Consider the following 11,222-nt stretch of genomic DNA (forward strand, 5'->3'; position numbering starts at 1 on the left):
ACAATTTCAATTTCAAATATACTATCCATATTATATATGTTCGGTCGGTTCATATTATTTTTGTGATCTTATGAAAAATGTTACTGTACTACATCACATTCTCACCATCATAATCAAATGAAAGGTAATTATCCTATGTACAATTTCAATTTCAAATATACTATCCATATTATATAAAAATAAACGGTATGATATGTGAAATAATAAAGTTAAGTTAGCAAGATTCAATATATATACATACAATATACCAATTAGTAATTGGGATAATTACCTTCAATATATATATAAACATTCAATATATATACATACAATATACAATATACCAATTAATTGAGCAGCAATATGAAATATATTTTGTTGGTATGTTTTACCGATTGAAGAGAATTAAAATTACTACAGTTTTTGAAAAGAATATATGAAAAATAATCTATTATGTTCTACAAATTGAGAAAAAAAAATTGAGATTGTCCGGTTTATGTCATAAATGATTTGAGAAAATACGTGTATATTTGAAAATTAATCAACAATAGCAAAGCATAAAACCAAAAAAAATAAAAGAATGAAATAAAAACCAAACAGAAAAAAATAGAACTAATCTCATTCACAAAAAACTGCATCAGATCCCCAACTCAACTCAACTCAACTCTACACAACAAACATAGACAATAATTACCAACTCAATTCAACTCTGCAAACAAACACGGACAATTTATCTCCCCAGATAATTTAACTCTCCAGATAATAATTACCAACTCAACTCAACTCAACTCTCTCTGCTTTTATCACATACCAAACACACCCTAAGAGTTTTTCATTGAAGGCTTTAGATAATTTTAGACAATTTTATCATTCTTTCTATTTTTTAGTAAATTCGTTTTTCTTAGATAATGAGCCATTTTTTCTTTTAGTCAATAATGAGCCCTTTTTTTCATGTATTTAAAAGTTTATTTTTAAAATAAATGGAATATGGAAAACAATAGTGATGAGTCTACAATTAAGGTCTTCTGTGTAGAAAACCCTTTCATGTTTGTATAGTTCTTTTTCTTTTTCTAATTTTATTGTTCTTTCACTATTGGAGATGTTGATTTTTCTCATGGAGCTTGTGTTATAGGACGGGTAGTATGTGTGAAGAAGGAAGTAACGAAAAAAATTGTGAGCTAAATGGGGATGGGTTCCCATCCTCATTATCCCTCCCGCTTATTTTTATTATTATTATTATTATAGACACACCTTTGAATTAATTTAATATACATACGATATACTAATATTGTATGCGTAATGAAATAAGAAGAATATGAACAACAATATAACAATGAAAGCAAGACAAGAGAGAAAAGTAGAATAGAAGAAGTAGAGAGCTAATATTGAACTCAATTGTGGTGTCCTCTACAAAGGTACCTTACAATCTTATTTATAGGGCATGGTGGAGTGTATGTGTTACAAAGTAAAAGTTAATGGGGAGGTTATGGGATTAGATAACCTATGAAGGTTATGGGTACGTTATAACATAAATAAGTTATGGATATCTAAATATTACATTTATATTACTCCTTTTTAGATATTGATAGTATGTAAAATAAATGTCCTGTTAAAACCTTACTAGGAAAAGACCTAATGGGAAAAAGTTCTTAATGAAGGGAAAACAGTACATTATTTTATATACTTCAGTGGCTGTCTCATTAAAAACCTTGCTTATCAAAACCTTGTGAGAAAAACAATAGTCAAGGGCAAAAAGCGTATAGTATTTTTACTCCCTCTCATGAATACATCACGTGAGTTCTCTGAGTTGTTGCATTTTAATGTTGTGCACCAACTTTTCGAATGTTGGTGTGGGTAGTGCCTTTGTAAGTAAGTCCACCAAGTTGTCTTTTGAAGGAATTTGTTGAACACTAATGTCGCCATATACTTCAAAGTCATGTGTGTAGAAGAGTTTTTGTGAGATATGCTTTGTTCTATTTCCTTTTATATACACACCTTTGATTTGAGCTAAATGTGCAGTATTGTCTTCAAATAATATCGTTGGTAAATTTTTACCGGAAGACAAGCCACAAGTTCCTCGAATATGATGAGTCATTGACCTCAACCACATACATTCCCTACGAGTTTTTCATGAATTGTAAAAAATTCTGCATGATTTGAGGAAGTGGCTGTGATGGTTTTCTTACAGAACGCCACGAATAACAGTTCCTCCACATGTAAACAGATAATTTGTTTGAGATCTGGCTTTGTGTGGATCAGATAAATATCCAACATCTGCATAGCCAACTAGATCAAAGTTTGATTTGTTTAAATAAAACAAACCCATATCATTCGTTCTTTGAAGATAATGGAGTACATATTTAACTCCGTTCCAATGTCTTTTTGCTGGAAAATAACTATATTTTGCTAATAAATTTACTGAGAATGTTATATTCGGTCTTGTGTTGTTAGCAAGATACATTAGTGCACCTATTGCCCTAGATATGGCACTTTAGGACCAAGTAGTTCTTCATTATCTTCTCGAGGCAAAATATATCCTTTTTCATATCTAGTGATTGAACTACCAATGGAATATTCAATGGGTGTGCTTTGTCCATGTAAAATATTTTTAAAATCTTTTATGTATATGTCGATTGATGAATAAAAATTCCATTGGCTAAATGCTCAATTTGCAAATCAAGGTAAAATTTTGGTTTTCCAAGATCTTTCATCTTAAATTCTTTTACGAGATATACTATTGCCTTTAAAAGCTCTTCAGGAGTACCAATTATATTCAAATCATCAATATATACAGCTATAATAGCAAACCCTAACTGTGATTTCTTAATAAAAACACATGGACGAATTGGATTATTTTGATAACCTTCTTTCAATAAATATTCACTTAGACAATTATACTACATTCGTCTTGATTGTTTCAATCCATATAATGATCTCTGTAATTTGATCGAATACAATTTTCTATAACTTGAATTACATGATTCAGGTATCTTAAATCCTTTAGGGATTTTCTTATAGATTTTATTTTCTAGAGATATATATAGATATGTTGTGACAACATCCATAAGATGCATGTCAAACTTTTCATATATAGTCAGGCTAATTAAATAACTTAATGTAATAACATCCACCACAAGGGAATATGTTTCCTCTTAATCAATGCTTGGTCTTTGAGGAAATTCTTGTGCAACAAGTTGTGTTTTATATGTTGTGATCTCATTATTTTCATTTCTTTTACGTACAAATACCTATTTGTATCCCATGGGTTTTACACTTTTAGGTTTATGGACTATAGGTAGAAAAACCTCACGTTTTGAAAGTGATTTTAATTCTGCTTGGATGACTTCTCTCTACTTAAGCCAATCCTTTCTATGATGACATTCTTGAACAGGTCTAGGTTTAGAATCCACATTTTCATGAATGATATCATGGACAACACTATAAGAAAAAATGTTGTCTATAACTACATCAATTCTATTCCATCTTTTTCCTATCATGATATAATTTGTCGAGATCTCATTGTTATCTTCATATATTTGAGTCTCTTCAACATTTTTATCATTAGTCATGTCCAGGTTTCTTCTTGAATGTTCCCATATCCATTTGAGTCATTTCGACTATTGATTACTTTTCTTTTTCGAGGATTTTTATCCTTTGAACCTATTGGTCTACACGCTTCTGGCATACCGTTGACTCATTAGTTGTAACAACTTGTTGAGTTAAGATTTCAATTCTAGATGGAGCATTTGCAACTGAAATATATGATTCAGTCACTTTCTTAGTATCTATAAATGCATTTGACATTTGGTTTGCTTGCTTTGTAAATAAATTACCTTTCAAACTTCTAAATAAGACAATAACGATACATTTCAGGTAATTTTATTTTCCAACTTCTTAATTTCTCCCTTAATGTTGGAAAAGTTGTCTCATTAAAATGACAATCAACAAATCATGTAGTAAATACATCACCTGTTAGGGGTTCAAGATATCTAATAATTGATGGGGAATCAAATCCGACATATATTCCTAACCTCCTTTGAGATCCTATTTTAGTATGTTGTGGTGGGGCAATTGAAACATATATTGCACAACCAAAATTCACAAATGAAAAATATTTGACTCCTGGTCATAAGCTAATTTTATTGGAGAGTACTTATAATAGATGTTAATCTTATGCATATAAGTGACGCTCATACAAAATAGCATAACCTCATAAAAATATTGAAAGTTTTGCTCTCATAAGTAATGGTCTAGCAATTAATTGTAAGTATTTAATAAATGATAATGCTAAACTATTTTGTGTATGAACATGAGCTACAGGATGTTCAACATTTATCCCTATTGACATGTAGTAACTGTTAAATGCTTGGGATGTAAATTCACCAACGTTATCAAGTCGAATGCTTTTGATTGCATAATCAGGAAACTGTGCTCTTAATTTGATTATTTGAGCAAGTAATCTTGCAAATGCAAGATTTTGACTTGATAATAAACACACATGTGACCATCAACTGAATGCGTCAATTAAAACCATGAAGTATCTAAATTGTTTGCTTGGTAGATCAATAGATCTACATATGTCACCATGAATTCGTTCTAAAAATATTGGCGATTCAATTTCCACTTTAGCTGGTGATGGTCTTGAGAGTAAACAACGCATGATAATTCATTAGATTGAAGAATCTTCTGGTTCTTTAATGGATGTTCATGAGAATTTTCAATAATTCTTCTCATCATTATTTACCTAAGATGACCCAATCGATCATGCCAGACATTGAACATATCTAGATTCATGAACTTCCAGTTCATGGTTGCATATGTTTCAATTACTCGTATATAAGTATAATATAATTCAGAAGAAAAAGCAGGTAGTGTTTCCAATATACGTTTTCCATGTGAAACAATAGATGTAATATAAAGATATTCTATATTATTCTTATTGTTGGTTTCAACATGATAACCATTTTCACTTATATCTTTGAAACTCAATAGATTTCTTTTTAACTTACTAGAGAACAAATCATTATTAATTGTGAATTTTGTTCCTTTAGGCAAAATAAGATTTGCTTTTCCAAAACCTTCAATCAAGTTTGTAGGACCGGATATTATATTGAAATTTTCTTCAAGCATTGTCAATTTATGAAAATATTTTTTACTTTTAAGTATTGTATACGTAGTTGCACTATCTACCAAGCGCAAGTCTTCATTTTTCATCTTTGGGTCAACAAAAATATGAGAAATATCCATGACTTTTCATTTAAAATAATGATTACAAAAAGTCTCAAATCAAAATTAACTTGTAAATACAAAAATAAATAAATAAATAAAACATAAATTAATATTAGTTTTAGACATTATCAAAATTAAAATGAAGTATTTGCTACTCTTTGAATGTCATCAATTTTCTCTTCAGGAGACTCAAAGAAGTCAGCAACATCCAAACGTGTCATGTTTGAAGGCCCTTTTAAAATAATATTAGTCTTCTCCACCTCATACCGAGCTACTACCATCTCTAACTTTCTTGATTAATCTTGGAAGATTTCTTGGAAAAGACTAGCTCTAGTACTAGTTGTTATGAGACATTATGCAAACTAATAGGTCTATAGTCTCCAACAGAAAAAGGGAAAGCCCAAAAGAAAAGATTTTACCTGCCTAATTTTCTACTCGTGGTAGGTGCCATCTGTGAACCTAAACAAACCACGTTGTAAAAGACTTAAACAAATGATGAGGAAATTGGTTTCTTCCTCATTCAGACTTCAAAGAAATAGGTTTGTTCTTTCCTTTCTCTCTCTATCATTCTCTCTCAGCTTTCTTCTTCAGTTTTGATTTTCTGGGTTAATCGATGAAGATGATCAAGGATTCAAGCATGCAAATTGACAAAAATGAGGAGTAGAAGAAGAGGAATACAAAGATTATAATGGTTCGATCTCGAAGACCTATGTACACTCTACAAAGGTATGAAGATCTCTTTATTCAAGCTTTCTAAGTTGTATATTATAGATCTCTCTCTCTGAATACCCTAATATTTTCAGCACATATGAATTGATTTAATAGTTCACTATATTTATAAGTAGATAGTTAGTTCAATTGTTAGTTTGTTTTAGCTAACTTTCTAATAGTTGTTTTTGTTTCTTGTGTGAGGTGAACTGGAAGAGGATGTCTCAGTTGGATCTTGAACTGTTCAAAGGTAAATTTTAGCTCAATTTCTTTACAGGAATATTGTTGGCAAAAGCACAATTACAAAATGTCTTGAAGTATTAAATGATAGAAAGGGAATTTATTTAATTAACTCTACTCATATTGTTTTAATTTCAAAAATTCCCACCCCTTATTCTGTTGGAGACTATAGACCTATTAGTTTGCATAATGTCATTTATAAAATCATTACAAAAACTATTTCTAATAGACTTAAACCTTTACCAAACTCTTTAGTTTCCTCTTCATAAGCTGCTTTTATCCATGAAAGAGCCATAATTGACAACATCATTCTTGACCATGAATGCCTACATCTATTAAAAAGAAGAAAGAAGAACTTGAATGGTCTTGTTGCAATTAAGTAGGACCTCAGTAAAGCATACGATAGAGTTGAATAGATTTTCTCCAAAAAATAATGCTTAAACTTGGTTTTGACCCATGGTGGGTGTCTTTTATTATGGACCGCATCTCATCGGAAACTTTCTCTATTCTCATTATGGCAACCTAAAAGGAGCATTATTTCATCTAGAGGACTCAGCCTTGTCTCCTTATTTTTTTTTTTTTTTTGTTATTATTTGTAATTGAAGGTCTCTTATATCTTATCCAAAATGCAATATCAAGGAAGACTCTTTCAGGTTTACACTTAACCAATACTTGTCCTATCATTTCACATCTTCTATTCATGGGTGACAACATGATCTTTTGAAAAGAAAAAAAAAGAAAGAATTATTAATCAATAAACAAATTTTGAACTCCTATGAATTAGCTCGGGTGAAAAGATCAATTATGATAAATCGACAATACTCTTCTCAGCTAATGTTAATAAGGACAGAGCTAATTTCTTATGTAACATTCTGGGAATTTCTAATGTGAATGACTTAGGACTTTACTTTGGTATCCTGTCAATTCTCTCAAGAAGTAGATCCAAAGATTTCAGTTATATTCTATGCAAATTTGATCAAGGCTGGAAAAGGTCTTTTTTCTTTAAGGCTGGAAAGGAAATATTAATTAAGAGTATTGGTCAAGCTTTACCCACCTATGCTATGAGTTTATTTAGACTACCAAAAGACTTTTGTAGCAATATCACAAAATCATTTTCGAAATTTTAGTGGGACTCTCAAGTTAACAAAAGGAAGATTCATTGGATGAGTTGGAAAAGAATGCATCTTCCAAAAGTTCTAGGTGACCTAAATTTCATAGATTTAGAAGGTTTTAATCAAGCCTTCATCGCCAAACAAGTCTGGAAAATTTTAATGAATCCAAACAATCTTGTTTCTATGGTTTTGAAAAGCCTCTACTTCCCAAACTCCCCAATCCTTGAAGCTCAACTTGGTAAAAAGTCTTCTTCAATTTGGAAAAGTTTTTGCTGGGGGAAAACTTATTGATAAAAGGTCTACGTTGTAGAATTGGAAATGGTTCTTCGATTCACTTGTTTTTTGATCCTTAGATCCCTTGCCCTAATACTTTTAAACCCATTTGTTTCAATCCTCTTCTTACAAACTAAAGTCACTGATTTCATTCATCTAAATGAATCCTGGAATATTAATCTTTTGGATGAGTACTTGTTCGAAGATAATATTGCTTGTATAAAAAAAACCCTATTAACATCAAAATTCTCAACAATATGATATAGAATTTTCAAAAATCAGGAATATAATTTGTAAGAAGTGGATGCATACTTTATATGAAGAAGATCATAATGGCTTGGGTCTAGAATAACTTATGGATATTAAAAATCCCTACTAGAATCAAACACTTTCTATGGAGAACTCTTGATAACATTTTCCCTTTGTGTAATGTCGAAGCAGAATGCATTGATCACATCCTCATTATTTGTTCTAGAGCCACTGCCTTGTGGAAATTGGTCTCTGGTTGCCCTTCATTATTCGAAGATTTCAATTCCAGCTTTGTTGGTAGATGGTTTCATATTCTGTCATCTTCATCTCAAGAAGTTTTATCTCATATAGCCATTGCATGCCGACCGTAAAAGATTTATTTTCGCACTTTTTAAATAAATAAATCTAAAACCATCTTCCAAAAATATTCTCCAAAAAAAAAAAAAAATATAACTTTCTTAAGATGGAAGTTGGGAGGTAATCTTTTACCAACTTTCCTATGATGGAAGTTGGGAGGTAATCTTTTACAAACTTTCCTATGACAGAGATCAGGAAGTCAAGATATTGACTTTTCTAATATTCTTGAGATGATGAATTTATTTTGGGATCCTACATTAAATTAAAAATACAATTTACTAATAGCCTTTGGCCACTTATGGTTGTTTTCATTATTGATAATAACAATGATCAGTAAAATATGTGACATTTAAAAATCAAAACAAAAATATCTTTTTCTTTACAAAAAGTCTTTCTTTAATAACACAAGAAAATAAAATAAAATTGCATTATTGGAATGAGTGTTGTGAGATGCTAACACCTTCCTCATACACAAAAACCTACAAACCCTTTATGTTTTCTTTCCAGACCAATTTAGCATATTTTGGGTGTCCAGTCCCACTCTCCAAATCAAGATTGATAACGACTTTATTTTCCTCCTCTTGGGAACAACGTCAGTCGCTCTGTGTTGCAAACCCATAGGTCGTAGCAATAGCTTGACGACTCTATTGGGAAAATGCTTTATTTGTTTTCATGTTTATATATATATATATTATTACTATTGTAATCACACACATGTACACAAACCCCCTATCTGAGCTATACCCATAAGTTTAGAATCGAGGATTAGTAGTGTCGACTTTCGTGGAGCTATGTCTCCCGTATGGGTACGCAAAAACCCTCACTCAGGTCAACCTTATTCAGGATACTGATGAGGGTGCCTCTATTTTTTTCTTGAATAAAGAGAAAACAAAGGATAACTTGAGGACCTTGCTTCATTAGACATTATAGCCTAACCACACATATTACGTTTGTACATAGATGTAAATAATTTGTACTCCTGTTATTGTTATACTTCATAACTACGTCCCTCGATCTTCCTCATAGTTTTTCTCATTAAAAAAATATTCTCTTTTTTTAACCGTTATTTTTTTTTTTAAAATATACCTCTTTGCAAAAAAAAAAAAAAAAAAAAACAGTTTAAGTCAACTTGCATTCCAATTCATCCTCACCTCTTTCCATTTTTGCTTTATTAAAAATAAATCATTTATAAAAGCAAAAAAGAAGTCGAAGTAATGTTTTCTCCCTAATATTAAATAATCACATCCTAAAAGAGAGATTAAAAAGAAAAAGAAAAAAATTGCACGTCATCATTTGTTATAATTATTCACTTTTACATATTTGTAAATTTTGACTTTTATGTTTGTAACAAAATCTTTGACTTTTTTCTTTTTTAAAAAAGTTTCAAAGTATTGTTATTCCAAAATATCATTTTCTTAAAAAGGAAAACATTCAATTGTACATATTTTGCAATATATGTTTTCCATTTCCATTTTTTTGATTTTGTAAAAAGAGTATTTCAAAGTAAAGTTCTCCCTTTTTATTTTTATTTTCTTCGAAAAAAGTTATTTCACCACTCAATTGTACTTATTTTATAACATATTTTTCATTTTCGTTTCTTTGATGTTATAAAAGGACTATTTCAAAGTCATATTCTCCCTTTCTATTCTTTTATTTGAAAAGTCACACATCCATCGATTGTACATATTTTGCACTATTTTTTTTCATATTCTTAAAAAAATTCCTTGATTTTTTTTTTAAAGAGTATTTCAAGTCATGTCCCCCTTGTATTAATTTATTTGAAAAAGTTATGCATCATTCAATTGTACATATTTTCAAGTCTTTTTTGTTTTTTTTTAAAGGGAAAATCATTTGATTTTTCTTAAAGGGGCATTTCATAATTAGATTTTTTATGTTTATTGTTCACTTGAAAAAATATATTCATACGTCGTTCACTTAGACATTTTACAGCATATTTTTCATTCCTTCAAATCAAATCCTTTGATTTTTTTCTTGAAGTCTATGAAGTATTATTCTATATTTGCATTAAATTAATTTGAAAAAAAAAAGTTCTTCCATTTGCTTGTACATATTATGATGTTTCAAATAAAATTTTGGAAGCCTTTCTATTTTTTTTCTTTGGTCAGAATAATGTTTTTCCAACATTTTTATTCTAAAAAAAATAAAAGAAACATGCATCATTTGTTCGTACATATTTTCAATATTTTTAACAAAATCTTTTTTTTCTAACTTTTTTTAAAATAATTATTTCTCACAATAATATTATTGCACCATATATTTTTTTTAAAATCATGAATCATCTTTTGGTACATATTTTACGTATGTTTCTAACAACTTTTTTTTTTAAAAAAAAACTTTTTAAAGTAATGTTATTGCACCTTTTTTTTTATATATAAAAATTACAAATCATCTTTTTATACATATTTTACCGTCTATTTTTCATATTTCTAGCATGTTTTTTCAAGAAAAAGAAACTCGCCCTTTTTCTTTAGAAAAATAATGCATCATCTATTTTACATATTTTACCAAGTATTTTTATTATGTATAACAAAATCTAATTTTTTTTCCCTAAAAAAAATCTTAAAGTAATGTCATTGTACCATATTGATTTCTTAAAAAAAAAAAATCACTCTAACATGTATATATATATATTCTTTATAAATCTAACATTGTTTGATTTTTTTTTCAATGTAGTATTCTTTTACATATTCATTCATTAAACAAATCACGTGTCATTAATTTGTACATACTTTTTAGGTAATTTTCAAGAATTTCAAACACATCTTTAACTTTTGAACAAAAAACCTTATTTTAAAAGCAAAGTTCTTGTTTGTACATACTCATCTTCTTCTTAAAAAATACCATGCAATTTTCACTTGTACGTACTTTGAATCCTAATTTTCACGTTTTATACAAAATTCTTGCAAAGAAGATAAACATAAAAAAAAAAAATATATATTTTTCAACCTAATTATTCTGTTTCTTTTCTTATGAAAAATGGCATTTGTCATTTGACTTGTATGTATTCTTACCATATTTATCTTTTCTAAGTTTTTGAAACATCTTTGTTTGTAA

General features: G+C 29.2%; 1 long non-coding RNA gene across 1 annotated transcript; it reads left to right on the forward strand.

Annotated features, from left to right (window-relative positions):
* The first annotated feature begins 5,691 nt into the window (after window positions 1-5,691).
* Window positions 5,692-6,372, forward strand: LOC120087216 (uncharacterized). The gene is made up of 2 exons (XR_005484459.2): window positions 5,692-5,934; window positions 6,099-6,372. It is a non-coding gene; the product is annotated as an uncharacterized LOC120087216 (long non-coding RNA).
* The last annotated feature ends 4,850 nt before the right edge of the window (window positions 6,373-11,222 follow it).

This window comes from Benincasa hispida, chromosome 9, assembly GCF_027475165.1.
Source record: "Benincasa hispida cultivar pf3 chromosome 9, pf3_genome.v1.1, whole genome shotgun sequence".
NCBI classification, from domain to species: domain Eukaryota; kingdom Viridiplantae; phylum Streptophyta; class Magnoliopsida; order Cucurbitales; family Cucurbitaceae; genus Benincasa; species Benincasa hispida.